Below are 26,998 nucleotides of genomic sequence, written 5' to 3' on the forward strand. Positions count from 1 at the left end.
GTGAGCAAATTAGGTGAGAAGGGAGGTAAAGGCAAAAAAGGCCATGGTGGCAAAGTAAATACAATATAGCAAGTAAAACACTGGAATGGTAGTTTTGCAATGGAAGAATGTGCAAAGTAGAAATAAAAATAATGGGGTGCAAAGGAGCAAAATAAATAAATAAATAAATTCAATACAGTTGGGAAAGAGGTAGTTGTTTGGGCTAAATTACAGGTGGGCTATGTACAGGTGCAGTAATCTGTAAGATGCTCTGACAGTTGGTGCTTAAAGCTAGTGAGGGAGATAAGTGTTTCCAGTTTCAGAGATTTTTGTAGTTCGTTCCAGTCATTGGCAGCAGAGAACTGGAAGGAGAGGCAGCTAAAGAAAGAATTGGTTTTGGGGGTGACTAGAGAGATATACCTGCTGGAGCGTGTGCTACAGGTGGGAGATGCTATGGTGACCAGCGAGCTGAGATAAGGGGGGACTTTACCTAGCAGGGTCTTGTAGATGACATGGAGCCAGTGGGTTTGGCAATGAGTATGAAGCGAGGGCCAGCCAACGAGAGCGTACAGGTCGCAATGGTGGGTAGTATATGGGGCTTTGGTGACAAAACGGATTGCACTGTGATAGACTGCATCCAATTTGTTGAGTAGGGTATTGGAGGCTATTTTGTAAATGACATCGCCAAAGTCGAGGATTGGTAGGATGGTCAGTTTTACAAGGGTATGTTTGGCAGCATGAGTGAAGGATGCTTTGTTGCGAAATAGGAAGCCAATTCTAGATTTAACTTTGGATTGGAGATGTTTGATATGGGTCTGGAAGGAGAGTTTACAGTCTAACCAGACACCTAAGTATTTGTAGTTGTCCACGTATTCTAAGTCAGAGCCGTCCAGAGTAGTGATGTTGGACAGGCGGGTAGGTGCAGGTAGCGATCGGTTGAAGAGCATGCATTTAGTTTTACTTGTATTTAAGAGCAATTGGAAGCCACGGAAGGAGAGTTGTAAAGGCATTGAAGCTTGCCTGGAGGGTTGTTAACAGTGTCCAAAGAAGGGCCGGAAGTATACAAAATGGTGTCGTCTGCGTAGAGGTGGATCAGGGACTCACCAGCAGCAAGAGCGACCTCATTGATGTATACAGAGAAGAGAATCGGTCCAAGAATTGAACCCTGTGGCACCCCCATAGAGACTGCCAGAGGTCCGGACAGCAGACCCTCCGATTTGACACACGGAACTCTATCAGAGAAGTAGTTGGTGAACCAGGCGAGGCAATCATTTGAGAAACCAAGGCTGTCAAGTCTGCCGATGAGGATGTGGTGATTGACAGAGTCGAAAGCCTTGGCCAGATCAATGAATACGGCTGCACAGTAATGTTTTTTATCGATGGCGGTTAAGATATCGTTTAGGACCTTGAGCGTGGCTGAGGTGCACCCATGACCAGCTCTGAAATCAGATTGCATAGCAGAGAAGGAATGGTGAGATTCGAAATGGTCGGTAATCTGTTTGTTGACTTGGCTTTCGAAGACCTTAGAAAGGCATGGTAGGATAGATATAGGTCTGTAGCAGTTTGGGTCAAGAGTGTCCCCCCCCCCTTTGAAGAGGGGGATGACTGCAGCTGCTTTCCAATCTTTGGGTTAGTGGGACTATCATTTGTTTTTCAACAGGACAATGACCCAACACCTCCAGGCTGTCAGGGCTATTTGACCAAGAAGGAGAGTGATGGAGTGCTGTATCAGATGACCTGGCCTCCACAATCACTCAACCTCAACCCAATTGAGATGGTTTGGGATGGGTTGGACCGCATAGTGAAGGAAAAGCAGCCAACAAGTGCTCAGCATATGTGGGAACTCCTTCAAGATTGTTGGAAAAGCATACCAGGTGAAGCTGGTTGAGAGAATGCCAATAGTGTGTAAAGCTGTCATCAATGCAAAGGTTTGTCCACTTTGAATAATCTAATATTTAAAATAACACTTTTTTTGGGGGGGGTGGGGGGGGTTACTACATGCTTCCCAATGTGTTAATTCATAGTTTTGATGTCTTCACTATTATTCTACAATGTAGAAATGGTAAAAATAAAGAAACCCTTGAATTAGTAGGTGTGTTCTAACTTTTGACTTGTATGTATGTGTGTGTGACTAGTAATCAAAAGGTTGCTTGAATCCCCGAGCTGACAAAGTAAAAATCTGTCGTTCTGCCCCTGAACAAGGCAGTTAACCCACTGATCCTAGGCCGTCATTGAAAATAGGAATTTGTTCATAACTTGCCTAGTTAAATACAGGTAAATAAATGTGCGTGTTGCAGTGTGATATGGAATGTGTGTAATGCTGCAAAATGATTTACTGTGTGATCCAATACCAGTGTGTGTGATTGTGTGTACTCTGTAAGTAGGCTATACCTCATGTATGTGAATGACTGTGGTTTGCCATGTCTGGGGTGTATGTATTCATTATGTACAGTGTGGTTTCATAATGTCTCTGTGTTCTTCTAACACAGAGACTTACAGTGCCTTCAGAAAGTATTCAGACCCCTTGACTTTTTTGACATTTTCTTATATTACAGCCTTATTCTTAAATTGATTAAATAAATAAAAATTACAGTAATATACACACAATACCCGATAGTGAAAACAGGTTTTTATAAATGTTTGTAAATGTATTAAATATAAAAACCGATACCTTATTTACATAAGTATTCAGACCTTTTGCTAAGCGATTGCGCTCAGGTGCATCCTGTTTCCATTGATCATCCTTGATATTTCTACTAGAGGTCGACCGATTTAATCGGTTTTCATAACAATTGGAAATTGGTATTTTTGGGCGGCGATTTGCCCACATTTTTTATTTATTTTATTATTATATATATTTTTAGACCTTTTTAATTTAACTAGGCAAGTCAGTTAAGAACACATTCTTATTTTCAATGATGGCCTAGGAACGGTGGGTTAACTGCCTTGTTCCGGGGCAGAACGACAGATTTTCACCTTGTCAGCTCGGGCGACCCGATCTTGCAACTATACGTAGTCCAACGCAATAACGACCTGCCTCTCTCGTTGCACTCTAAGGAGACTGCCTGTTACGCGAATGCAGTAAGCCAAGGTAAGTTGCTAGCTAGCATTAAACTTATCTTATAAAAAACAATCAATCATAATCACTAGTTAACTACACATGGTTGAGGATATTACTAGATATTATCTAGAGTGTCCTGTGTTGCATATAGTCTGACTGAGCATACAAATATCTGACTGAGTGGTGGTAGGCAGAAGCAGGCACGTGAACATTCATTCAAACAGCACTTTTGTGCATTTTGCCAGCAGCTCTTCGTTGTGCGTCAAGCATTGCGCCTTTTATGACTTCAAGCCTATCAACTCCCGATATGAGGCTGGTGTAACCGAAGTGAAATGGCTAGCTAGTTAGCACGTGCTAATAGCGTTTCAAACGTCACTCGCTCTTTGCCTTCTAGTAGTTGTTCCCCTTGCTCTGCATGGGTAACGCTGCTTCGATGGTGGCTGTTGTGTTGCTGGTTCGAGCCCAGGGAGGAGCGAGGAGAGGGACTGAAGCTATACTGTTACACTGGCAATACTATAAGAACATCTAATAGTCAAAGGTTAATGAAATACAAATGGTATAGAAGGAAATAGTCCTATAATAACTACAACCTAAAACTTCTTACATAGGAATATTGAAGACTCATGTTAAAAGGAACCACCAGCTTTCATATGTTTTCATGTTCTGAGCAAGGAACTGAAACGTTAGCTTTCTTACATAGCACATATTGCACTTTTACTTTCTTCTCCAACACTTTGAACATGTTTCATTATTTACTTGAGGCTAAATTGATTTTATTGATGTATTAAATTAAAATAAGTGTTCATTTAGTATTGTTGTAATTGTCATTATACATTTACATTTACATTTAAGTCATTTAGCAGACGCTCTTATCCAGAGCGACTTACAAATTGGTGCATTCACCTTATGACATCCAGTGGAACAGCCACTTTACAATAGTGCATCTAAATCTTAAAGGGGGGGGGGAGTGAGAAGGATTACTTTATCCTATCCTAGGTATTCCTTAAAGAGGTGGGGTTTCAGGTGTTGTATTATTACAAATACATTTTAAAAAATCGACTTTAAAAAAATGTCTTTTCGGTATAGGCTTTTTTGGTCCTCCAATAATCGGTATCGGTGTTGAAAAATCATAATCGGTCGACCTCTAGTTTCTACAACTTAATTGGACTCCACCTGTGGTCAATTCAATTGATTGGACATTTGGTATTTTATTAGGATCCCCATTGTTGCAAAAGCAGCGGCTACTCTTCCTGGGGTCCACACAACATGAAACATAATACAGAACATCATTAGACAAGAACCGTTCAAGGACAGAACTACATAGCCTACATATCAATACACACAAAGCCTACATATCAATACACACAAACTATCTAGGTCAAATATGGGAGAGGCGTTGTGCCGCGAGGTGTTGCGTTATCTGTTTTTTGAAACCAGGTTTGCTGTTTATTTGAGCAATATGAGATGGAAGGAAATTCCATGCAATAAGGGCTCTATATAATACTGTATGTTTTCTTGAATTTGTTCTGGATTTGGGGACTGTAAAAAGACCCCTGGTGGCATGTCTGATGGGATATGTGTGTGTCAGAGCTGTGTGTAAATTGACAATGCAAACCATTTGGGATTTTCAACACATTGCATCACTTTTTATAAGAAACAGTCAATCTCTCCTCAACTCTTAGCCAAGAGAGACTGGCATGCATAGTATTTATATCAACCCTCTGATTACAATTAAGAGCAAAACGTGCTGCTCTGTTCTGGGCAAGCTGCAGCTTAACTAGGTATTTCCTTGCAGCACTGGACCACACGACTGGACAATAATCCAGATTAGACTAAACTAGAGCCTGCAGGATTTGCTTTTTGGAATGTGGTGTCATCTCTTTATTAAGGCTAGACCTCCCCATCTTTGGAACCATTGAATCTATATGTTTTGACCGTGACATTTTCCGATCTAAGGTAACACCAAGTAATTTAGTCTCCTCAACTTGTTCAACAGCCACATCATTCATTACCAGATTCAGCAGAGGTATTGAACTTAGGGAATGATTTGTACCAAATACAATGCTCTTAGTTTTATTATGTTCAGGACCAGTTTATTACTGGCAAACCATTCCAAAACAGACTGCAACTCTTTGTTAAGGGTTTCAGTGACTTCATTTGCTGTGGCTGCTGATGCGTATATGGTTGAATCATCAGCATACATGGACACACATGCTTTGTTTAATGCCAGTGGCAGGTCATTGGTGAAAAGAGTAGAGGACCATGATTTGGAAAGGCACACACCTGTCTATATGATGTCCCACAGTTGACCGTGCATGTCAGAGCAAAAACCAAGCCATGCTGTCGAAGGAATTATCCGTAGAGCTCCAAGACAGGATTGTGTCCAGGCACACATCTTGGGAAGAGTACAAAAACATCTGCAGCATTGAAGGTCCCCAAGAACCCAGTGGCCTCCATCATTCTTAAATGGAAGATGTTTGGAACCACCAAGACTCTTCCTAGAGCCGGCCACCCGGCTAAACTGAGCAATTGGGGAGAAGGGCCATGGTCAGGGAGGAGACCAAGAACCTGATGATCACTCTGATAGAGCTCTACAGTTCCTCTGTGGAGATGGAGGAAACTTCCAGAAGGACAACCATCTCTGCAGCACCAATCAGGCCTTTTTGGTAGTTTGGCAAAAGGCACCTAAATACTCAGACCATGAGAAACAAGATTCTCTGGTGTGGTGAAACCAAGATTGAACATTTTGGCCTGAATGCCAATTATCACGTCTAGAGGACACCGTAAGGATGGTGCCAGGTTAAGCATGGAAGTAGCAGCATCATGCTGTGGGGATGTTTTTCAGTGGCAGGGACTGGGAGACTCGTCAGGATTGAGGGGAAAGATGAAAGGAGCAAAGTACAGCGAGATCCTTGATGAAAACCTGCTCCAGAGTGCCCAGTCCCAGTCTGAGGTCCCAAGGTTCACCTTTCAACAGGTCAACGACTCTAAGCACACAGCCAAGACAATGCCGAGTGGCTTTGGTACAAGTCTCTGAATGTCCTCGAGTAGCCCAGCCAGAGCCTGGACTTGAACCTGATCAAACATCTCTGGAGAGACCTGAAAATGGCTGTGCAGCAACACTCCCCATCCAACCTGACAGCTTGAGAGGATCTGCAGAGAAGATTTGGAGAAACTCTCCAAATACAGGTGTCTTTGACAGTAACACCATATGACCGTGTTGATGTTATCTCTTAGCACTGTGTGATTTGAGATTAACAGGACACATGATCCAGCAATACCGTATATATCCTAATGTCCATCTCTTTAACCCTGGCTGTATCATGAAAGTGTTTATAGTCATGAATATTTAGATCTAAAGAGAAGATGACGGTGGAGACTTGTGGCTGGACTGCAGGGGTGGACGTACACATACACCTTGCCACCAGTCAGGAGTAGGCAATGGATGATGCACCTGGTTTAGGGCAGCAGCTGGTTCTGGTTCTATCTGCTCCCTACTGTTAGACAATGAGGAGATGACAGAGGAGGGTGTTTGTCTGGAGAGTGAATGAGACGGAGACCAGCATATAAGACTTCTCATAGTTGGGATGATGATGATGATGATGATAATAACCCATTAATAATCTTCCCATATGTCAGCCTACATTAGTCTACCACGCACGTATGTATATACACACACACCTTGCGTAACACACATGCAGACCAGATGTGTTGTGACGTCCTGTTAAAGAGTATGTTGGGGTGGAAGCCGTCATGGGAGAGTGCCTTTGATTAGTATAGGACCAGCAGCCCTGTCTAAGATTTTTCAGAGAGGGAAGGGAAGCAGAAGCAATGTTCACAGTAAGAATGCAATACATTCAGTAGACTTGTGTCTACGTGAATGATAAAGAATTAACTGCTATTTCCACCCTGACGTTGTCATTGAAGGCATCTCACTCCATGGACTTGATCTTACAGAATGATCTGATTTCGATACGATGACGATCTTGGCTATAATCTTAATTTTTCGATGAAATGGGCCTATAATGTTCCAGAGATGAACATAAACACACATTCTCTCTCCTCTCACTGTGGGGCGTACTCGCATAGTGTTAAAGACTGAGGACTCCAAGGTATTATGTAATCCCAATTAGCACTAAATATTCTCTTTACGAGGAAGACTTGTGTGGCGTAACTGGGCATGTGTAACTGTGGTTTTGAGCTAGGGGAATTAATGTTTAAACGTTAAAATGTTTAACCAAAGTTGGGATCCTTATCGTTAAGAAAAATCACTAACCGAAAAACTTTGTTCCCCCCACATTAAAATCAGTGCCATTATCACAAAACTATTATTTTCTGTGTTATAGCCTAACTAGATGATAGGCTATGAAGGTCTGGGGAAAGTTTTCATAACTAGAGGATAAGGCAAACTTTAGACTACTTGTTGGAATTTGCGAGGCATGCAAGACCAGACATTATGACATGCAGATTACCAAGACATATGTCAGTGAACATATCGGAATCGTACGATATTAGCTAAAAATGCCACCATCGGTATCGGCCGATGTCTAGTTTAACACCGATGTGCAAAACCAATGTCAAAGCTAATGTGCATACCTATATAACGTAGGTACACGACGTAATGACAACATGTAAACTTTTGGGCTTCACGTGCAACACAGCATTCCTAACCTAGCCCACAATGTCTGCTGTGTGGATTGAGCAGTCATTTGAAAGAGTAACAACATTTCAGCGAGACAACTCAAAGACGAAATCCATTAATGCCAAGATAATGGAATTCATTGCCCTTGACAATCAACTGTTCTCTGTCGTGGGTGATGTTGGCTTTCACTGACTGGTCGAGCACCGGTACACATTACCAAGGGCGCTATTTTTCAGATGTTGCCCTACCGGATTTACACAGTAATAGCGTCATTGCTATTAGCTTCACGACAAACGATACTATGGAACACCGGTTGTCTCTTTTGCCTGTCAAAAAAGATACACTAGCGCTGTACAAAGAAGTCAGCAGACACCGGCCACGAACGATGTGTTTACAATACCGCGTTGGTAATAATGCATCATTTGTTCGACCGCGACTTCTGGAGTAGCTAGCACCAATACAACCAGCCTGAAAACAACCAGTAGAAACTGCAGTCAATTTCATTATTCTTAGCAATGATTTAGGAATCCTTTTAAGTATTGCCTAGGTTGCCACTTGTTGTACGCCTATTGAACTTCAGTTAAAGAAAATTAAATGGCTCGCCAGCTACTTAGCTTTGGGCAACAGGGTTAATGTTATAAGCAGCCAGCTAGCTTCATTCATATATTTTTATGTACATATTCTTATTCATTCCTTTACACTTGTTATTAAGGCAGTTGTTGTGAAATTGTTATATTCCTTGTTAGATATTACTACATGGTCAGAACAAGAAGCACAAGCATTTTGCTACACTCGCATTAACATCTGCTAACCATGTGTATGTGACAAATAAAATTTGATTTGATCTGGCTAGTGAGGCTTGACCAGACCGGGTTATGTGTTGTGAAGCTAGCCACGATAAGGTTTAGGCACAATAGTGGAATTTGTTGTTTGCCTTCAAAATAAAAGTGTGTAATTGACAGTGATGCAAATTAATACAAATAGTAGAATTATGCCATACCTTAATTTTGAAGGCTAACCACAATGTCCACTATTGTGGCTAATCCTTATTGTGGCTAGCTTCACATAGATGTGTCCGACCACCATTAATCAAATAAGAACTGTCTTTTTATAAATGATTTTAGATGACACCTAGCTATTTAGTTAGCTAACTATAGCTACTGAAACAGATGTCGTTTTGCTATGTTTTTGCTAATGAACTCGTTAAATGATTGTGTCATATTCAGGTCCTGATTGGTCAACAAGCTTATCTGGCACGTCAAACTGTGTTATTTGACACATTGTTTTTTTTACAAAAAATACAAATGGTAAACGAGAGGACGACAAACCACATCTGCACTGCTACATAATCTTGGTCCATTAGTAGAAAGAAAACACATCTAGCTACCCTAATGTAAAAAAACAGCATAAAAACAACACAGCAGCACATCAATCGGCAAAGTTTATTGTTGTCAGGGAAACAATAAAACATTGTATGCCAGAGCAGAATTCTACTGTCTGAAAAGGCGCTTCTGATGTGGCACTTTTGAAAAAATTGTCTGAGAAGTGATCAATTATGGACATGTTACTGTAGCTGCATTCTATGTCCGTATAGGGTCACTGATTATATAATTTCAATGCCCAGCCCTAGCGGTCATACATATGTAATCCATTGTAAATTCATGTGGAATTTTATCTAAAAAATAAAATAAAAAAAGTTTCAGCGGAAAACCAGTTTTAAAAAATGGCCTGTTTTTTAAAAATGTAAATTTCCATTTGTCAAATCCCTAGTTTGAGCGTTTTGTGTGAGAGAGTGAGAACCCACCGCTGATTGGAGATGAGCTCTGCTGGAGAGTTTGTGGGTGGGTATGCACATGTAAAATTGTAGTGTGTGTGTGTGTGTGTGTGTGTGATAAACCACCACTGCCTTCTGTAGTCTCCATTAGCTGGAGATGGTACTATAGATTAGTGTTGTGGTCAATCCAGAAAGTAAACCCATTTCTGTTTCTTGTTAGCTTGCAAACATTATTCTAGCCAGTTAGCTAGCTACATCACGTGGGCAAATGTCAACTGCTTCACCGGCAGAATCTACAATTGATGGAACATTTACCTAAACCATAAATACTTGTGAAGTATGCTTTTATTTTATATAACTTTAATATGCAATTAATGATGTGTCCTTGCTTTGTAATACATTGAGCTGGTTTAAGCTTGCCCCACCCAGCTGGGAATGGAATGTTTGAAATAGAATTAAATATGGCGTTTTCAAATTTTATTTCCGAAATGGAATTGAAATGTCATTATACTTCCTGAATTTAAATGGAATTGACCCCTGCCCTGCTATTGAGCCACCCAGGTATGTTGAGGTAGGTTGTATCCATCCACCCAGACAGTGTAGTAGCAAGGCGCTGTGCGAGGGCACCAGGTTCAGAGAATATAGAGCATATCCCGCACTTGTGATATATTCATTCATTTCCTTTGGGAAAGGGATCTAGGTCAGAGCCTATAGTGTGATACAGAGGAAAGTGAGAGGGAGGGAAAGAATAAAAAAATCTATCAATCTATTAAAGTCCCTGGCAGCTAACTGCCAGACGTGACAATCCATCTGCTGGTACTTGAACAATTTAATGAAGGGTAAATGGTGAAACAATGTTATTAGCTTCCCACCTGGCAGGTTACAATGTGTGTCAGGTTGGATGTGTTTTTGGGGGGCGGAAAGCTGATTGTTGTGTTGGATTACCTAATTTCCGTGAAAGGGAAATTAGCATGTCAAAAACCCTCACTCGCACAGTCAGTTCCACACTAGACAACCCATCTGGATAGCTTTTCTCTAGGTCTCCTGGGTCACGTAAAACCGCAGGAGGATGTTGGCACCTTAATTGGGGAGAATGGACTCATGGTAATGACTGGAGCGGAATCGGTGGAATGGCTTCCATGTGTTTGATGCCATTCCGTTAACGCCGTTCCAGCCATTATTATGAGCCATCTTCCCCTCAGCAGCCTCGACTGCTTAAAACAGTGTTTTCCCAAATAGTGACACTGTACAAATTTAAAAGCAAAATTTGTAGACCTGGTGCTGCTCAAATACATTTCTATGGCTTTTTTTTTTTTTTTTTTAGGTGACTATATACTCTAAAAGCATACACATCCTGCAAACTCTTGTTTTTAGACCATGTGAGTGTAGAATCTCACCTTACACTGGCACCTTGTTAGTCTCACATTAATTCCATTTTGAAAATTGTCAATGGATTTCACACTTGCAGCGTCACCTTTACCTGCAGGAGAGCAGAGGACACTGCTGCTAGCCTGGGGAGATGGGGAAGGAAGGAAGGAATACGTTTTCTACGTTTTGTTAGGTTACCGCCTTATTCTAAAATTGATCCCAAAAAATGTCCTCATCAATCTACACACAATACCCCATAATGACAAAGCGAAAACAGGTTTTTAGAAATATTTTCAAATGGATTAAAAATACATAAGAAATGCCTTATTTACTTAAATATTCAGACCCTTTACTATGACTCGAAATTGAGCTCAGGTGCATCCTGTTTCCATTGAGCTCCCTTGATGTTTCTACAACTTGATTGGAGTCCACCTGTGGTCCAATTTTTTTTTGTCCAAATGTACAAGATTTGGAAAGGCACACACCTGTCTATATATTGTCCCATAGTTGACCATGCATGTCAGAGCAAAAACCAAGCCATGAGGTCGAAGGAATTGTCCGTAGCGTTCCCGAGACAGGATTGTGTCAAGGCACAAATCTGGGGAAGAAGACAAAAAATGTCTGCAACATTGAAGGTCCCCTTGAACCCAGTGGCCTCCATCATTCTTAAATGGAAGAAGTTTGGAACCACAAAGACTCTTCATAGAGTTGGCCGCCCAGCCAAACTGAGCAATCGGAAAGTATTCGGATCCTTTGACTTTTTCCCTAATATTTTGTTAAATTACAGCCTTCTTGTAAAGTTTATTAAATAGTTTTCCCCCCTCATCAGTCTACACGCAATAGCCCATAATGACAAAGCAAAAACAGGTTTGTAAAAAACATTCCCCAAAAAACAATTAAATATCACATAGTGGGTCTGGGCAGGTGTGATGTAATGATGTTTGTATGGGTATGTTTTGTATGGTTTATAAAAGAGAAAAATACATTTTAAAAAGACAAACTTTCTAACCTCTTACCCTCTCACCTCTATATCTACTAACTGCTCCCATTTCATTCAGTCAAATCTATGAGTGTCATTGAGCTGTGAAGCTGTTCAGATTGGGCCACTGCCCCAGATCCCCAAATCTCCCTAATCCCTCTGGGATTAACAAAGCCACTTAATCCCCAGGGAGCCGGCGAGTTTGAAGAAACAACACTGGAAGCTTGGTGATGCAGGGCCGTATATACAAAACAGAGTCACTCAACCCTCCATCTATGCTCCTAACATCTCCCATGGCAAACATTCTACTGTAGTTTACATTCTGAATAAAATGTTGGTGTAATTGCCTTGGGATCTCTGATGTCATGCAGGTAGAACATTCTAAATCTCAAATAAATTTGGTGTTTTCTTAAAAGGAGGAAGGAGAGAGTAGAAAAAAGAACAGATACTGTATATCCTTTTCATTTGGATGTATTCATTCTATTTTATGGTTCCACACCTGTACTTTAGTGGTAGTCTCTAGCCTGAACCTCGACCCAGATGTACAGTGGGGCAAAAAAGTGTTTATTCAGCCACCAATTGTGCAAGCTCTCCCACTTAAAAATATGAGAGAGGCCTGTAATTTTCATCATAGGTACACTTCCACTATGACAGACAATGAGGGGAACAAATCCAGAAAATCACATTGTAGGATTTATTGAATTTATTTGCAAATTATGGTGGAAAATGAGTATTTGGTCAATAACAAAAGTTTATCTCAATACTTTGTATACCCTTTGTTGGCAATGAGAGGTCAAACGTTTTCTGTAAGTCTTCACAAGGATTTCACACACTGTTGCTGGTATTTTGGCCCATTCCTCCATGCAGATCTCCTCTCGAGCAGTGATGTTTGGGGGCTGTTGCTGGGAAACACGGACTTTCAACTCCCTCCAAAGATTTTTCTATGTGGTTGAGATCTGGAGACTGGATTTCAAGGCCACTCCAGGACCTTGAAATGCTTCTTACGAAGCCACTCCTTCGTTGCCCGGGCGGTGTGTTTGGGATCATTGTCATGCTGAAAGACCCAGCCACGTTTCATCTTCAATGCCCTTGCTGATGGATGGAAGTTTTCACTCAAAATTTCACGATACATGGCCCCATTCATTCTTTCCTTTACACGGATCAGTCGTCCTGGTCCCTTTGCAGAAAAACAGCCCCAAAGCATGATGTTTCCACCCCCATGCTTCACAGTAGGTATGGTGTTCTTTGGATGCAACTCAACATTCTTTGTCCTCCAAACACGACGAGTTGAGTTTTTACCAAAAAGTTATATTTTGGTTTCATCTGACCATATGACATTCTCCCAATCTTCTTCTGGATCATCCAAACTTCAGACGGGCCTGGACATGTACTGGCTTAAGCAGGGGGACACGTCTGGCACTGCAGGATTTGAGTCCCTGGCGGCGTAGTGTGTTACTGATTGTAGGCTTTGTTTCTTTGGTCCCAGCTCTCTGCAGGTCATTCACTAGGTCCCCCCGTGTGGTCCTGGGATTTTTGCTCATCGCTCTTGTGATCATTTTTACCCCACGGGGTGAGATCTTGCGTGGAGCCCCACATCGAGGGACATTATCAGTGGTCTTGTAGGTCTTCAATTTCGTAATAATTGCTCCCACATTTGATTTCTTCAAACCAAGCTGCTTACCTATTGCAGATTCAGTCTTCCCAGCCTAGTGCAGGTCTACAATTTTGTTTCTGGTGTCCTTTGACAGCTCTTTGGTCTTGGCCATAGTGGAGTTTGGAGTGTGACTGTTTGAGGTTGTGGACAGGTGTCTTTTATACTGATAACAAGTTCAAACAGGTGCCATTAATACAGGTAATGAGTGGAGGACAGAGGAGCATCTTAAAGAAGTTACAGGTCTGTGAGAGCCAGAAATCTTGCTTGTTTGTAGGTGACCAAATACTTATTTTCCACCATAATTTGCAAATAAATTAATTAATTCCTACAATGTGATTTTCTGTTTTGTTTTCTTCCTCATTTTGTCTGTCATTGTTGATGTGTACCTATGATGAAAATTACAGGCCTCATCTTTTTAAGTGGGAGAACTTGCACAATTGGTGGCTGACTAAATACTTTTTGCCCCACTGTATGTAGCCTGGTGACTAGCCTCCAGTTTAGTAAACTAGATTGAAGCTCTCAACTTGCTCTCCGAAGCCATCAGCTCTGCGGTTGTGACCCAGTCACTTTTGCCTCAGCTCCGCTTCAATCATGTCCATGATAAACACTGTGATAAGGTAAACCCCAAAACATTCACAGCTCTTTTCATTTAAGCATAGGAAAATGCTATGGCCCTGTTATGATACTTTTTTAAATGCTTCCTTCCCTGAGGTAATCACTGACCTCACACTATTGGATAGATGAAAGAAAGGATCCAGTAGATAGTGATATCCTCAGCTGTTAGAGGAGGTACCAAGGATGCATTTTACAAATAGCCTTTTTAAACCTAGCCTACCTACACTGTCAAGGGCCTTTTCTAATTTGTGCAAAAGTCTCTCCTCCGTGACCCAGAAACCGATAAGTGGTCAAGGAGAGTGTCAATTCATTAGTAGGGGAACAGAAGAGTGGCCTTCAACTGACTAGGTATCACCCTTTCCCTACTCGATAGCCACCTTTCATTGAGTATCGTCAGTCCTTCAGTTTTTAAAATCTGCCACACTCCCTTTTAAATCAGCTGTTGTGTTGTCGGAGAAGAAAAATATGAACACGTTAAACAATATGCTACTTATTTTATCTAAAATGTAATGTACAAGTGCATTTTCGTCCTCTTTCCCTCTCCTCGCTGCCTCTAGAACTGGCTTTGCTGAGAACTTCTTTTTGAGGAGATATGCACTGACTTCGACTGATATGTGGTTGTGTCACACTAAGTGTAAGACTCTCTGGATAAGACCGTCTGTTAAATGACTAAAATGTAAACATTTAAAAAATGACAACGTGCCTATACCTCTTTCTGCCGCAGGGGGCCTCTGGGAAATGTAGCAGTGAGTGGGATGATGGTTGCTGCCGTCAATTGGTTGGGCATGTGGATTAAATGAAAGGTGGGAGAGAATATAGTGTGGAGGAGGACATGGATGTGATGGAGAGATAAGAACCCAGCTCATTATACTGTTCCTATATTTGGCCTACTTCCTCACCCTCCCTCTGCTTTCCCTCTTTTCATCCCCTCATCCCTCCCCCTCTCTCTTTCCTGCCTTCATGAGAGAAGTCGTCTTCAGCGCGCATCAATCCCCGACAGTACGTGCGTGTGCCATCCCTTCCTCCATGGTTGTCATAGAAACATTAGAAGAGCATCCTCCTTTATATAGGGTTAGGGGGTCGTTAGATGGGATGGATAACATACAGTATACGCCTTTGTTTCTCCCATCGGGATATTCAGCAGAGTTTCATACTGTAGCTTTAAAATGGATGTATGGAGTCATGTATGCCACTAATTGAAATGAGGAGACTTGTATGCATTGTCACAAAAATCGTGATCTGTTACGGTTATTGATTGTATTTCTACTGGCTACTTGAACATTCTAGACAACTGTGATCTGAGATCTTTGATAACATCTGTTTTGTAGAGATTGTGCGGTCGTGTTTCTGTACGCATGTGTATTTTTTACGGACCCCCAAAGCAGCAGCTACTCTTCCTGGGGTGCAAACACGATTTAAGGTGATTACATACAAAACATTGCACAACACATGATGTACTACACACAATCCATAATACAGCCATATAATAATATTACAATGTACAGTACCAGTCAAAAGTTTGGATTTGAGAGAATGCCAACATTGTGAAAAGCTGTCAAGGCAAATGATGGCTACTTTGAAGAATATCAAATATTAAAATATATTTTCATTTGTTCAACACTTTTTTTTTGGTTACTATGTGATTCCATATGTTTTATTTTATAGTGTTGATAATTGCACTCGTTCTACAATGTAGAAAATCGTACAAATTTAAAACCCTTGAATGAGTAGGTGTCCAAACTTTTAACTGGTACTGTGTGTGTGTATAGAGTGCGTTTTAGTCTGTGTTTGAGTCTCCTCACAGTCGGTGCTGTTCCATAAGGTGTAGTTTTAAATGCTTTTTTCCCAATGAGATTTTACTGCTTGCATAAGTTACTTGATGTGGAATGGTGTTCCATTTAGTCATGTCTCCTATGTGGAATGGTGTTCCATTTAGTCATGTCTCCTATGTGGAATGGTGTTCCATTTAGTCAGGTCTCCTATGTGGAATGGTGTTCCATTTAGTCAGGTCTCCTATGTGGAATGGTGTTCCATTTAGTCAGGTCTCCTATGTGGAATGGTGTTCCATTTAGTCAGGTCTCCTATGTGGAATGGTGTTCCATTTAGTCAGGTCTCCTATGTGGAATGGTGTTCCATTTAGTCAGGTCTCCTATGTGGAATGGTGTTCCATTTAGTCAGGTCTCCTATGTGGAATGGTGTTCCATTTAGTCAGGTCTCCTATGTGGAATGGTGTTCCATTTAGTCAGGTCTCCTATGTGGAATGGTGTTCCATTTAGTCAGGTCTCCTATGTGGAATGGTGTTCCATTTAGTCTGTTCTGGACTTTGGCACTGTGAAGAGACCTCTGGTGGCATGTCTTGTGGAGCATGCATAGGTGTCTGAGCTGTGTGCTAGTCGTTTGAACAGGCAGCTCGGTGCTTTCAACACCTCGCACAAAGACAAGTAGTGATGCAGTCAATCTCCTGTTATTGATGTTAGCTCTCCATGTACATTTAAAGGGATACTTCAAGAATTTTTCGCAATGAGGCCATTTTTCTACTTCCCCAGAGTCTGATGAACTTGTGGATACCATTTGTATGTCGGTGTCCAGTATGATGGAAGTTAGAGGTAGTTTCGTGAGCCAATACTAACTAGCATTAGCACAATGATTGGAAGTGTATGGGTATCTGCTAGCATGAAGTTTAGTCTCTTCAACTTGCTCAATATTCACATTATTCATTTCAAGATTTATTTGAGGATTGGGGTTTAGGGAATGATTTGTACCAAATATAATGCTTTTATTTTTTTAAAACATTTTTATTATTTCTTGCCACCCATTCTAAAACTGACTGCAGCTTTGTGTTGTGTTGCAGTGATTTCAGCTGCTGTGGTAGTTTGTGGAGAGTGGTAGCTGATGTGTATAGTCTTGAGTCAATAGCATACATAGACAGTCTTTACTCAGTGACAGTGGTAGGTCATTAGTCAAGTTTTTAAAAGGTAAGAGGCCTAGACAGCTCCCCTGGGGAATGCCTGACTCCACCTGGATTTTGTTGAAGAGGCTTCAATTAAAGAACACCCTCTGTATTCTGTTACAGGTATTTTTTTATTGAATCTTTATTTAACTATGAAAGTCAGTTAATTAAGAACAAATTCTTATTTACAATGACGGCCTAGGAACATTGGGTCAACTGCCTTGTTCAGGGGCATAATGACCGATTTTTACCTTGTCAGCGCGAGGATTCGATCTAGCAACCTTTCAGTTACTGGCCCAATGCTCTAACCACTAGGCTACCTGCTGCCCCAGGTAACTCTCGATCCTTGATATAGCAGGGGATGTAAAGCTTTTTTCCCAGCAGCTGATTATGATCGATAGTGTCAAACGCTGCACTGAGGTCTAACAAACCATCTCCTTATCAATTTCACTCATTTGTGTAACCTGTTGAGTGTCCTTCCCAATAAGCGTGCTGAAAGTCTGTTCTAAATTTGTTTACTGAGAAATATTGTATCTGGTCTAGAGGTCTACAAATTATGATTTTTCAACACCGATAACGATTATTGGAGGACCCCAAAAAAAAGCCGATACCGATTAATCGGCCATTTTATTTATTTTATTTATTTGTAATAATGACAATTGCAACAATACTGAATGAACACTTATTTTAAGTTAACATAATACAGCAACAAAATCAATTTAGCCTCAAATAAATAATGAAACATGTTCAATTTGGTTTAAATAATGCAAAAACAAAGTGTTGTAGAAGAAAGTTAAAGTGCAATATGTGCCATGTAAGAAAGCTAATGTTTGAGTTCCCTGCTCAGATGAGAACATATGAAAGCTGGTGGTTCCTTTTTAACATGAGTCTTCAATATCCGGTAAGAAGTTTTAGGTTGTAGTTATTATAGGAATTATAGGACTATTTCTCTCTCTACCATTTTGTATTTCATATACCTTTGACTATTGGATGTTCTTATAGGCACTTTAGTATTGCCAGTGTAACAGTATAGCTTCCATCACTCTCCTCGCTCGAACCAGGAACACATCGACAACAGCCACCCTCGAAGCAGCGTTACCCATGCAGAGCAAGAGGAACAACTACTCCAAGTCTCAGAGCGAGTAACGTTTGAAACGCTATTAGCGTGCACCCCGCTAACTAGCTAGCCATTTCACATCGGTTACACCAGCCTAATCTTGGGAGTTGATGGGCTTGAAGTCATAAACAGTGCAATGCTTGAAGCACAGCAAAGAGCTGCTGACAAAACAAACTCCCTCACGACGCCAGGACAGCGGAGTCAATCACCACCTTCCGGAGACACCTGAAACCCCACCTCTTTAAGGAATACCTAGGATAGGATAAAGTAATCCTTCTCACCCCCCCCCCCTTAAAAGATTTAGATGCACTATTGTAAAGTGGCTGTTCCACTGGATGTCATAAGGTGAATGCACCAATTTGTAAGTCGCTCTGGATAAGAGCGTCTGATAAATGACTTAAATGGAAATGAACACGCACGAAAGTGCTGTTTGAATGAATGCTTACGAGCCTGCTGGTGCCTACCATCGCTCAGTCAGACTGCTCTGTCAAATCATAGACTTAATTATAACATAATAACACACAGAAATACGAGCCTTAATTAATTAATATGGTTGAATCCGGATACTATCATCTCGAAAACAAGACGTTTATTCTTTCAGTGAAATACAGAACCGTTCCGTATTTTATCTAACGGGTGGCGTCCATAAATCTAAATATTCCTGTTACATTGCACAACCTTCAATGTTATGTCATAATTACGTAAAAATCTGGCAAATTAGACGGCTCAAACTGTTGCATATACCCTGACTCTGTGTGCAATGAACGCAAGAGAAGTGACACTATTTCACCTGGTTAATATTACCGGCTAACCTGGATTTCTTTTAGCTAAATATGCAGGTTTAAAAATATATACTTCTGTCTATTGATTTTAAGAAAGGCAGTGATATTTATGGTTAGGTACACATTGGAGTAAGGACAGTCATTTTTCGCGAATACGCACCGCATCTATTATATGCAACGTAGGACATGCTAGATAAACTAGTAATATCATCAACCATGTGTAGTTAACTAGTGATTATGATTGTTTTTTTAAGATGCGTTTAATGCTAGCTAGCAACTTACATTGGCTTACTGCATTCGTGTAACAGGCAGGCTCCTTGTGGAGTGCAATGAGAGACAGGTGGTTAGAGCGTTGTACTAGTTTAACTGTAAGGTTGCTAGATTGAATCCCCGAGCTGATAAGGTAAAAATGTGTCCTTCTGCCCGTGAACAAGGCAGTTAACCCACCGTTCCTAGGCCGTCATTGAAAATAAGAATGTGTTCTTAACTGACTTGCCTAGTTAAAAAAAAAGTCAATAAAGGCATTAAAAAATTAATTGGCCAAATTGGTGTCCAAAAATACCGATTTCTGATTTGTTATGAAACTTGAAATCGGCCCTAATTAATCAGACATTCCGATTAATCGGTCGACCTCTAATCTGGTCAAACAAATATTTACCAAGGGTTGGTAATGGACTGATAAGTCGGCTGTTTGAGTCAGTGAAGGGTGCTTTGCTAATCTTGGGTAACGGAATGAATTTTGCTTCCCTCCAGACCTGCGAGCACATGCTTTCTTGTAGGCTTATATTGAAGAGATGGAAATTAGGGATGACATTTACATTTAAGTCATTTAGCAGACGCTCTTATCCAGAGCGACTTACAAATTGGTGCATTCACCTTATGACATCCAGTGGAACAGCCACTTTACAATAGTGCATCTAAATCTTTTAAGGGGGGGGGGGGTCAGAAGGATTACTTTATCCTATCCTAGGTATTCCTTAAAGAGGTGGGGTTTCAGGTGTCTCCGGAAGGTGGTGATTGACTCCGCTGTCCTGCCGTCGTGAGGGAGTTTGTTCCACCATTGGGGGGCCAGAGCAGCGAACAGTTTTGACTGGGCTGAGCGGGAACTGTACTTCCTCAGTGGTAGGGAGGCGAGCAGGCCAGAGGTGGATGAACGCAGTGCCCTTGTTTGGGTGTAGGGCCTGATCAGAGCCTGGAGGTACTGAGGTGCCGTTCCCCTCACAGCTCCGTAGGCAAGCACCATGGTCTTGTAGCGGATGCGAGCTTCAACTGGAAGCCAGTGGAGAGAGCGGAGGAGCGGGGTGACGTGAGAGAACTTGGGAAGGTTGAACACCAGACGGGCTGCGGCGTTCTGGATGAGTTGTAGGGGTTTAATGGCACAGGCAGGGAGCCCAGCCAACAGCGAGTTGCAGTAATCCAGACGGGAGATGACAAGTGCCTGGATTAGGACCTGCGCCGCTTCCTGTGTGAGGCAGGGTCGTACTCTGCGGATGTTGTAGAGCATGAACCTACAGGAACGGGCCACCGCCTTGATGTTAGTTGAGAACGACAGGGTGTTGTCCAGGATCACGCCAAGGTTCTTAGCGCTCTGGGAGGAGGACACAATGGAGTTGTCAACCGTGATGGCGAGATCATGGAACGGGCAGTCCTTCCCCGGGAGGAAGAGCAGCTCCGTCTTGCCGAGGTTCAGCTTGAGGTGGTGATCCGAATGTTGGTTTTCCTAAATATGGATACTATATTTTTATCACTAAGTCTGATGGATGTGGATACTGCTTTAGAGCAGATTTTTGCAGCATTAGTAACGATGTGATGAATATATGTGGATGACTTCATGCCTGTGCTGTTTGTTAATACCCTGATTTGATTCACTGATAACCTGAACCAGGTTGCAGGCACTGGTTACACTTTGAAGCTTTTTCTTGAGTGGACAGCTTGATGAAAGCCAGTCAATATTTTGGTTGCCCAGAAAATATACCTCTGTTGATATCACATACATTATCAAGTATTTCACAGACGTTATCCAGATACTGACTGTTAGAACTTGGTGGTCCTATAGAAATTTCCCAAAAGAATAGGCTTTAGGTTAGGTAGGTGATCCTGTAGCCATATTACTTCAACAGCATTTGACATGAGATCCTCTCTATGCTTTACAGAAATATAACTGAATATAAACAGCAACACCACAGCCATTGACATTCCTATCTCATTTGTAAATGGTGTAACTGTGTATTGCTACCATTGTAACATCAAAGGTATTATCTAAGTGAGTTTCAGAGATAGTCAGCATATGAATGTTTTGTTTCTAGGAAGTTAGCGGTTTCTAGCAAATTAGCGTTTTCTAGAAGTTATCGATCTGTGTGTGTGAGAGAACACCTCCTTTCCCCCATTCCCAGGTTAAAGTGGTTCACTTTCGCTCCCCAGCCCAACTCAGTCTTGAGGAAATGGAAAAACCATAAGTAAGTAAGCCAGCCAGCCAGCCTGTGGTAGAGAGCAGCCCTGCTGGTACAAAGCTCCGGTCTGTCCTCCAGGGCTTTACCTAGGCCTGGCCTGCACTGCAAAGTGCTGAGTTTTGTCAGTGTTTTCTCTCTCTCTCTCTCTCGTGTGTGTGTGTGTGTGTGTGTGTGTGTGTGTGTGTGTGTGTGTGTGTGTGTGTGTGTGTGTGTGTGTGTGTGTGTGTGTGCGCAAAGAGCCCCCATCTGAAAAGCCTCCTTGACAGACAGATCTGTGTTTATGTGGAAACTCTTATGAAAAGACACTTTACAAAAACATCTGTGTTTATGTATGCGAATGAGATTAACCTACCGTTCCATATTTGCCAAACATCACACACACACACACGTCTTCTACCTGTGAAGTTATCTATTGAGAATCTAATTGAACAGCATCCTGTCTCAGGCCAGTGTTTATTCTCCCTAATGTAGACAAGCCACCGCCTCACAAATTTTGAGCAAGATTAAGTCATTAATATTTTAGTGCCCATGAATTTCTCTCCTCGTGATTCTTTACTGTCCACTTGCTCTGGGCCCCATTCACATGCACTTCAGCCAACGACCTCTGTCAGCCACTGGGACTGAACCATCTGTCAGGCACTGGGATTGGTGCCCACATTCATATCTGGATGACATTGTTTTATGTATTCCACATCCCAAACCATAACCCAAAACCACACCTTTCTCCCAATATGTTGGGCACATAACAGCCGAATCAATGGATACATAATCTGAAAAATTGCTTCTATTGAATGGGACCTGATTCTGTCTTGGACTTCAAGTCAAATTTTATTTGTCACATACACATGGTTAACGGATGTTAATGCGAGTGTAGCGAAATGCTTGTGCTTCCAGTTCCAACTGTGCAGTAATATCTAACAAGTAATCTAACAATTTCACTACAACTACCTTATACACACAAGTGTAAAGGAAGGAATATGAATATGTACATATAAATATATGGATATATATTGTAAATATATATTTTCCTGTGTATTTTCCTTGTTAACTCTATCCCTCTCTTGTTTCTGTTGCAGACTCACACCACACATTGGACTGCTCTTTCAACTTTGAACCCTGAGTCTCACCTTCAGACTGTAGATGTGGCTTTCCTAAGAACCAACAGGTAACACATTCCTCTATCTTGTTTGATTCTTGCCTGACCAATTGATTCGGAAGTGTATTGTTAGTATGTGAATGTTGCTGTCCCATGGTTTGGGCTACTGTAACTAATTGGTGATTATTATAAGTGTATAGCAGATTACTCCAATGACCTGATTCAGGGGTAGGCATCTCCAGTCCTCAACCTTTTCACACTTAAAAAAAAAAGTATTTTTATTTAACATTTATTTAACTAGGCAAGTCAGTTAAGAACCAATTCTTATTGACAATGACGGCCTACCGGGGCACAGTTAACTACCTTGTTCAGGGGTAGACCAAGAGATTTTTACCTTGTCAGCTTGGGGATTCGATCCAGCAACCTTTTGGTTACTGGCCCAACACTCTAACCACTAGGCTACCTGCTTATTGTGTCGATCCAAACCTAACTGCTGGCTGGTTCAGATAGTATCTTTTTACATTGCACACAATAAGCATCATGGTAAGGTCAATAAGCATGTGGATGGATGGATGCATAATCAGGCCAGCTCAGTACAGTATGGCTCACCTCAGTCCTGATCAGTAGTGTAAACAGCCCTTTAGACTATTGTTTCATAGATCCCTAAGGGTTTCAGTCTTCTCTTTCAATAGGTTGGCTTATATAGAAATGCACACACAGTGAAACTAGGTAAATAGCAGCATGTATGACACAAGTTCTCCACTGGTATGATGTTGTCAGCTGCCCATTGATTATTTGCATTGACCCCGATAAGCCAGGTAAATAATGTAACTGGGACAGTGCTTAGTGGGCATATACACACTTGAGTGGATAAAACACACACAGTGCCTGCTCACTGTAAGCCTCCTAAACCTGGTGAATGTAGGGTGAAACCTGATAGCACCGTGGCCTTGTCCAGTGACTCTGCCCTGAATATTTCAGAGAGGCTAGGCAGCAATGCTGTCCCCTGCCATTCTTCCTCTCTCTCTCTCACTCTCTCACTCACTCACTCACTCACTCACTCACTCACTCACTCACTCACTCACTCACTCACATTCGCCACCATCCCAGGCTTTGGACTTGAGTTACCTGCCCTGTTCTCCCTTGGTAGCAAACATCCACACCACAGATAGTCACTCTCAGACACTCACTTTACAGATAGATACGTATACTGTAGAATAGATGATAGGATTACTTTGATGACTCAACATATTAGGGAAAGGGGGTACAACTGTATGCATTCAACTGGAATGTGTCTTTGGCATTTAACCCAACAACTCAATCAGAGAGGTTTGGGAGGCTGCCATAATCAACATCCAGTGGGCAGAACGACAGATTCTTACCTTGTCAACTAGTAACCTTTCGGTTACTGGCCTAGCGCTCTAACCACTATGCTACCTGCTGCCCTTTTGGTACCCAATAATATTGGGTACCAAATATTTCCCGAATATTGGGATTTGCAAATATTTCTAAACGGTTTCTGGTTCGTCATTATGGGGTGTTTTGTGTGTAGATTGATGAAGGTGGAAAAACTATTTAATCAATTTTAGAAGAATCTCCGTAACAAAATCTCAAAGTCAAGGGGTCTAAATAATTTCCAATTGCACTATATATACACAGCATTCGGAAAGTATTCAGACCCCTTGACTTTTTCCAAATGTTACGATACAGACTTAAAAAATTGATTAAAAAAACATTCCTCGTCAATCTACACAACACCCCATAATGACACAGTGAAAATAGGTTTTCAGAAATGTTACGTAATGTTTTAAACATAAACAGAAACCTTATTTACTTAAGTATTCAGACCTTTGCTATGATACTTGAAATTGAGCAGAATATTGATTCTTACAACAGCCGCTAATTAATCAGTTACCTCTACAATCTGGTTCTGAACGTTGTATAGTCCGTGAATCGGCACAGACCCGGGTCTCACCAATGAGTTCGTACCACACCAATCTTAGATGAATATTAATTTACTAAAAAGCTAAAATGATGATAAAAGATACACATTATAGGCTATTGATTAGAACTTAGTATAACGGGCCAACACACTATGGTGCATGTTACCCAAAATGGGGATTTCAAAGAGAGAAAGAGAAAATCCACGATAGAAATATACATTTGGGTGAAATTCGAATGGAATTCGAATGGAACAAAGTGTGGAAAAAATCTAGGAGTCTGAATACTTTCTGAAGGCACAAATATAATACATACAGTACCAGTCAAAAGTTAGGACATACCTACTCATTCAAGGGTTTTTCTTTATTTTGACTATTGTCTACATTGTAGAATAATAGTGACGACATCAAAACTATGAAATAACACATATGGAATCATGTAGTAACCTAAAAAGTGTTGATCAAATCTAAATATATTTTAAATTCTTCAATGTAGCCACCCTTTGCTTTGATGACAATATTGCACACTCTTGGCATTCTCTCAACCAGCTTCACCTGGAATGATTTTCCAACAGTCTTGAAAGAGTTCCCACATATGCGGAGTACTTGTTGGCTGCTTTTCTTTCACTCTGCAGTCCATCTCATCCCAACCCATTTCAATTGGGTTGAGGTTGGGTGATTGGGGTGGCTAGGTCATCTGATGCAGCACTCAATCACTCTCCTTTTTGGTCAAAAAGCCCATATCCAGCATGGAGGTGTGTTTGATCATTGTCCTGTTGAAAAACAAATGATAGTTCCACTAAGCGCAAACCAGATGGGATGGCATATCGCTGCAATATGCTTTGGTAGCCATGCTGGTTAAGTGTGCCATGAATTCTAAATAAATCAGATTGTGTCACGAGCAAAGCACCCCTACACGATCACGCCACCTCCTCCATGCTTCACGGTGGGAACACATGCGGAGATCATCCGTTCACCTACTCTGCATCTCACAAGGACATGGCGGTTGGAACCAAAAATCTCACATTTGAATTCATCAGACCAAAGGACAGATTTCCACCAGTCTAATGTCTGTTGCTCGTGTTTCTTGGCCCAAGCAAGTCTCTCTGTATTGGTGTCCTATTAGTGGTTTCTTTGCAGTAATTCGACCATGAAGGCCTGATTTACAGTCTCCTCTGAACAGTTGATGGTGAGATGTATCTGTTACTTGAACTCCGTGAAGCATTTGGGCTGCAATCTGAGGTGCAGTTAACTCTAATGAACTTGTCCTCTGCAGCAGAGGTTACTCTGGGTCTTCCTTTCCTGTGGCGTTCCTCATGAGAGCCAGTTTCATCATAGCTCTTGATGGTTTTTGTGACTTCACTTGAAGAAACTTCTTGACATTTTCGGCATTGACTGACCTTCATGTCTTAAAGTAATGATGGACTGTAGTTTCTATTTGCTTATTTGAGCTGTTCTGGCCTTTTGAACGGACTTGTTTTTTTACCAAATTGGGCAATAGTTCTGTATACCACCCCTACCTTATCACAACACAACTGATCGGCTCAAACACATTAAGGAAAGAAATTCCACAAATTAAGCCTTCCTGGTGACTGTCTCATGAAGCTGGTTGAGAGAATGCAAAAAGTGTGCAAAGCTGTCAAGAGAAACGGACATGTATGTAAGTTCATAGTTTTGATGTCTTCACTATTACTCTACAATGTAGACAATAGTAAAATACATGTAAAACCCTTGAATGAGTAGGTGTGTAGTTTTGACTGGTACTGTACTGGAAACGAAGGTCTACGGAAGTGAGTCTTTGTCGTTGTTTCTTGGCTATTTACATTGTTTTGTTCACAGGTTGTTTTTCTATGTTTTGGGTTTCTACTGCTAAGGAAGAGAAGACGTCTAGTCAGACTCAATCTCACAGGCACAAAAATGACTAGTCGCGCTACTACGGTAATCTACCGCCCTTAAATCATCTCATCAGTAATATTGTGGTTATAAGACTCCGATCACACATTGTTTTTATTAACCAATATACCACATTCGTTTTTTGTGTAAGTAAAATAAGAATATTAATTAAAAAATTTTTAGGTAAATAGCGTCTTGTGTGCACTTCCGGTTAAACCGTATGCAAAAGTAACGACTTTAACCCCCTCCATTCAATGTCCACACACCCGCTGAAATCTAATTAGCATAATAAAAATATCCCAATATAATTCTGTCAGTTTAAGATGGTCAGAGAGAAAGTCACCTGCTGTCCTCTCTTTGCCCAACAATGTTTAAAAGGATTCAATCGCATTGAAAAATAATTGACTCACTCATGAGAGAACGTCAGCTGCTAAATGTGAAAAGAAAAGTTTGCTGAAAGAATAGTTAGGAAATAAAGACCCCCCCCTCCAGGTAGTGTGTGTAGGAGGTTGTAACTTCTAAGCCAGAGTGAAGGTTGCAGGTCCATGTGGGTGCCATGGATATTGAGGTTCAAGCACTCTAATTTGATAACTTATAATCAGTTTTTCAATTGTGTGTGTAGTGGAAAACTTTACAACACCCATTTGAGTGTCACAAATGTGAGAATGAGCATAAATATTTTATCCTTACCAGAAATC

General features: G+C 41.2%; 1 protein-coding gene across 9 annotated transcripts in view; it reads left to right on the top strand.

Annotated features, from left to right (window-relative positions):
• Positions 1-26,998, top strand: part of LOC118372495 (SPRY domain-containing SOCS box protein 4-like) — a 144,864-nt gene that overhangs the window by 10,092 nt on the left and 107,774 nt on the right. For 6 of the 9 annotated variants that reach the window (XM_052463493.1, XM_052463492.1, XM_052463487.1 and 3 more), the window contains exon 2: positions 22,448-22,536. The gene's annotated coding sequence lies outside the window, so the exon portion shown is untranslated. Of the gene's footprint in view, positions 1-1,639; positions 1,908-3,036; positions 3,071-21,314; positions 21,378-22,447; positions 22,537-26,998 lie in introns of all 9 variants that reach the window. The other 3 variants (XM_052463488.1, XM_052463490.1, XM_052463489.1) reach the window with 3 other exon arrangements.

The sequence above is a fragment of the Oncorhynchus keta genome, chromosome 15, assembly GCF_023373465.1.
Source record: "Oncorhynchus keta strain PuntledgeMale-10-30-2019 chromosome 15, Oket_V2, whole genome shotgun sequence".
In the NCBI taxonomy this organism is placed as follows: Eukaryota; Metazoa; Chordata; class Actinopteri; order Salmoniformes; family Salmonidae; genus Oncorhynchus; species Oncorhynchus keta.